General features: G+C 42.8%; 1 protein-coding gene across 1 annotated transcript in view; it reads left to right on the top strand.

Moving 5' to 3' along the window:
- LOC107699961 (coiled-coil domain-containing protein 148) overlaps nt 1-5370 on the top strand; it is a 74588-nt gene that overhangs the window by 23136 nt on the left and 46082 nt on the right. The gene's annotated exons all lie outside the window — the stretch shown is intronic.

Consider the following 5370-nt stretch of genomic DNA (forward strand, 5'->3'; position numbering starts at 1 on the left):
GGCCAAAATGATTAGAACACTAGTATCGTCACCGGCTAAAAATGTTTTAAGTCAGTTGTTTCTATTTTTTGCTGAATTGTGTCAGTAGGAAATATCAGTTCACATTTCCAAACATTCATTTTGCCATTAATTGTAATAATCCAGTGAGATTTTTGTTTGCACAAGGAGTCTGACAACAGCCAGTGCTCCACACAGAGATCTGATCTCATTCAGTCTGTCTGGAATGACATGAAGAAGCAGAACAAACTGAGACAGACTCAATCCAGAAGAACTGTGGCAACGTCTCCAAGACGCTTCAAGAAACCTACCTGCGAAGCTACAGTGCTGTTAAAAGTTTTAGGCACTTGTGTAAAAATTCTGTAAAATGGGGATGCTGTCAAAAATAACGTCATAAATAAATGTTCTTTATCAATTAACTTCTATTAACTAAATTAAATCAACATTTGGTGTGACCATCCTTTGCGTTTAAAGGATGCAGCTTTTGCCCTAGGTGCACTTGCGCATAGTTTTCCAGGTAGCTTTGCAGGTAGATCTCTTGAAGCATCTTGGAGCTGTTGCCACAGTTCTTCTGGATTTAGTCTGTCTCAGTTTGTTCTGTTTCTTCATGTAATTCCAGACAGACTGGGTGATGATGAGATCAGATATCTGTGTGGAGCACTGGCTGTTGTCAGACTCCTTGTGCAAACAAAAATCTCACTGGACTATCACAATAAATGGCAAAATGAATGTTTGGAAATGTAAACTACAAGTGTTTTTCTACAAGTGGCATACCTCATTATTATTGTTTCCTAATGAGGATTTACACTTGATTCTACACATTGCACATTTTAGTACAGAAGCCTGAAAGACTTTCTTGACTATTAACATAAATTGTCATCAGATTAACTGATCTCATGTGTGACTTGATATTTTTTTCCAATTATTTTTTTTCTTTATTATTTAAAAAAAATTAACAAATAAAGTGTGTGTATTTATTTATTTGGATGTGTCAGTTGGGGTATAGGATGTTTACTTTTCAGATAAATGTTCATGTTATATATTTTGGTTGCATTTGTGAGTTAATAAAAATGTAACTATTTGCGTAAAATAGCCACAAAATATAATATTGATTAGGGGTGTAACGATTCAGATTGTTCACGGTTCGGTTCGGTTCAGTTCAGTTCACGGTTTTAGGGTCACAGTTCGGTACGGTTGGACTATGGTCAAATAAAAATAAAGAAAACAATAACAAATAATCAAACTAAATGCAACAGCACAAATAAATACAATAGAGCAAAGATACAAATAAAATAAACAGTGTTTTTCAGGTGTTTTAACAGTAATTTCAGGCACAGAAATGTAAAAGTAAACAAATGTAAAATAACAGTGCATATTTCACTGTATAAATTAAAGACCATTCCTTGTTGAAGTTACAAAAGCTATTCAATCAAGAGAAGTGAGTGATTTCCTTGTCTTTTGTTGTTTAACATTAAAAACATTAAAAAGCTGGAATAGACTGCTGTTCCTTTAAGACATAATTCACAGATTCAGTACACTAATGCTGATACCGTGATACGTATGGTGGCTGGTATTGCAGTTTTTCGGTTCGGTTTGAATATTGTTACACCCCTAATTTTGAAATATCGAACGATATTCCCCTGAATCGAATTGTATCATAATCATATCACTGAATTTTTTGAGGTATTGACAAATATTGTATTACTGGCATGAGAAATTATATCAGACCGTATCATGATAAACCGTCCAATATACGCCCTTACTCAATGCGTGTTTTATGAGAACACAAATGTGCGTAATGACAATGTAAACATTGAAACTTCCTAACCATAAAATAAGATTTTAACTTCAGCAGATCTGCACAGTGCTCAAACAACACATTTTTGGCACAAACACTAAAACTAAAAACTTTCGGGACTGGAATAATACTACGGAAAAGAAGATTTCTTGCCTCCCACTGCCAGCAGCTTACGGAGACGGGAAAACCTAGCTGCCTACATTTCAAACAGATGAGAAAGAAAATGCCTCGTGGAATCTACTTGCTGGATGAACTTCCACAGACTTCTACAAAGGATTGTGGTTCTTGAAACAAAGTTACTTACTGGACTTCCAAAACAGGCGGAACACACAGCAGAGCATCATCACAGACCCCTTCAGCATACACCCGGCGAGTCCTGTGAATCTCAACAGTTTATACCGAGTGTAGAGGAACAAGCTGAAAGTTATTGACACGCTAATCAATGGCACAAAGAGGGAGCAAGACCAAAAGTCACTGGAGACATCAGATTGTCACTAGTATCTCATATTGCCGCAGAATCATCCTCTACACCAGATACAGCTATGACAAGGCTTGTGAACACTGGTATTCTACTATCTCCTATACATCTTGAAAACAGATTTGAAGCATTAATGAATTTGGGTGAGGAATCCCCAAATGTGATTGAACATGGATTGTATCAGCCAGCAGCTAACATCGCTACTAACAGGCGCTCAAGATTGATCAGACAGCGGTATTCAGTTCAGAGCACAGCCTAGCTCTATTAGGGATGTCAATTTTCGATCATTTCCATGATCGATCATTGTTTAAATTAACGATCAATTGTTCGATTAATCGTTAACCTTAATGCTGCAAAATGCGTCTATTGCAGCGGCACGCAGTCGCCGGTGTGACCGGATGTGCAAAAGCCACTCAAAACCCCCCCCCGCTTTCTCAACCGAATTTAAGGGGTTTTAGTCTGAATAAAATGCTAGTAGCAGGATTGTAAAATGGATAGATGTGATTATGATCATTTGTCAATTTCTGTCCTGTGTCCCGCAGCCCTGCAAAGCGCACGATATGAAACAATTATCTAGGGAAATTAGTTACAACATTTCTATTGCTTTCCATGTTGAAAAACTTTGTGTTCTATTTTAATGTACTTTTAAAGTTTAAATCACATTAAAAGCTTAATTTGTACATTATGAATGAATGAGTGATGATGCATTTATATACCGTCACTCACAGCTGCTCGCACGTGTTTTGGGCATGAGCCGCACGCAACCCAAAATTAAATAGCTTAATTGACCATCGTTAGCTTTAATCGATTGCATCGCTTATCGACAATTAATCGATCATCGATTAATCGTTGACATCCCTAGACTCTATGTCACGGAATGCCAGGAGAAAACAAGGTAGATCCAAATGCAGTAGTTTATTAAAGTAACTAAGAATCAGAACACGCCAAGGCGGGGCCGGCAGGATAAACCAGCAAGGCCTCAACCACACAGGAATCCCAGCAGATAGCCAGGATGGAGCCAGAGGAATGAGCCAGTGAGGCTCCTGCCAAACAGGAACCCAGGCGGGCAACCAGAGCAGAGTCGGAATCCTGCCAGGCAACACTGGTGTGACAGAAAACCCTCTCAGCGACTCAAGGAAAACTGTAAACAAGAGCAGAGAGAGTTTAGTACCAGCCTCGACGGCTGCAACAGGACAGGCCGATTGCTCAAAAACGGTCCCTGTGAGCTCCCGGACTGGAGCGGGCTCTGGAGTGGACCCCGTGGGCTCCCGGACTGGAGCGGGCTCTGGCGTGGACCCCGTGAGCTCCCGGACTGGAGTGACTTCCTTAATGACCTCTGTGGGCTCCCAGACTGGAGCGAGCTCTGAAGTGGACTCTGTGAGCTCCCGGACTGGAGCGGGCTCTGGAGTGGACTCTGTGAGCTCCCGGACTGGAGCGGGCTCTGGAGTGGACTCTGTGAGCTCCCGGACTGGAGCGGGCTCTGGAGTGGGCTCTGTGAGCTCCCGGACTGGAGCGGGCTCTGGAGTGGGCTCTGTGCGCTCCCGGACTGGAGCGGGTTCTGGAGTGGACTCCGTGAGCTCGCGGACTGGAGCGGGCTCTGGAGTGGACTCCGTGAGCTCCCGGACTGGAGCGGGCTCTGGAGTGGACTCCGTGAGCTCCCGGACTGGAGCGGGCTCTGGAGTGGACTCCGTGAGCTCCCGGACTGGAGCGGGCTCTGGAGTGGGCTCTGGAGTGGGCTTTGTGGGCTCCCGGACTGGAGCGGGCTCTGGAGTGGGCTCTGTGGGCTCCTGGACTGGAGCGGGGTCTGGAGTGGGCTCTGTGGGCTCCCGGACTGGAGCGGCCTCTGGAGTGGGCTCTGTGGGCTCCCGGACTGGAGTGACTTCCTTAATGACCTCTGTGGGCTCCCGGACTGGAGCGAGCTCTGAAGTGGACTCTGTGCCAAAAGGTCTGGGCAAAACCACTAACCTCCATTCCTTGCTGCCTCCAAGCCATCAGAGTCCGGTATCGAACCATTCGCTCCTTCCCTGTGGCAGGAGGGACAATCCGAATGTCCATATTTCAAAAAGGGAAAAAGAAAAACAAACTGTTGGATCTTGTAGTGGCTGCAGTATTCTGTCACGGAATGCCAGGAGAAAACAAGGTTAGATCCAAATGCAGTTTATTAAAGAACAAATAAACAGAACAGAACAGAACAGAAACGTGGCAAAGGGAGTAATCCAAAACACAGGGAACAGAAAACACGATGTAACCTCAAACAATACTGCAGCAAAGACAGACAGAGTGCGCATGGTATAAATAGTGATGGGATGATGAGTAAATTACTAACAGGTGATCATGATCAGAACAGAACGACAAGGCAAAGGACTATGGGAAACAGAGTTCAAAACATGTAACAAAGAAACAGGAAGAGCGCCCTCAAGTGGCCAGTCCAGGGCACCACAACCAGACACCGTGACACTCTATAATAAGCAACATCAGTAGCATGACTACAACTACATGCTGCTTTAATCAAGCAACCGTTTCTGATGTGAACAGGGAATTTCAGAACAATTCTAATGAAGCACAAGACTGCAAATCAATTCATCATTCATGTGGGGAAGAATGATATTCAGAAAGAGTGATATACAGTCAGAACTCCTAGAGAGATTTCAGTGAACTCCTTGAAACACTTCGAAGACTTAAATTTCAGTCATTCATCAGTTGACTACTCCCAGCAAGAGAAACTAACATGTTTTCACGGTTGCTTGGGCTAAATACATGGCTACAAAGAACCTGCAATTTACATTTACATTTAGTCATTTTGCAGACGCTTTTATCCAAAGCGACTTACAATTGGGGGATACATAAAGCGATTCTTCTTAAAGAGGCAAACAGATACAGGAAGTGCTTGTAATACCAAGTTTCTAGACATTGTTCAAATAAGTACAAGCCAGAAAGAGAAGGAATAAATAAAGAGAGAGAATTGTTCTTTTTTTTTTTTTATAATGATGATGATGAAGTCAAGTAGCTTCGAAAGAGATGAGTTTTCAGCTGTCGCTTGAAAATTGTCAGGGATTCAGCATTCCGGATAGGGGTGGGAAGATCGTTCCACCAGCCA

The sequence above is a fragment of the Sinocyclocheilus anshuiensis genome, unplaced genomic scaffold (genome assembly GCF_001515605.1).
Source record: "Sinocyclocheilus anshuiensis isolate Anshui unplaced genomic scaffold, SAMN03320099.WGS_v1.1 scaffold1284, whole genome shotgun sequence".
Taxonomy (NCBI): domain Eukaryota; kingdom Metazoa; phylum Chordata; class Actinopteri; order Cypriniformes; family Cyprinidae; genus Sinocyclocheilus; species Sinocyclocheilus anshuiensis.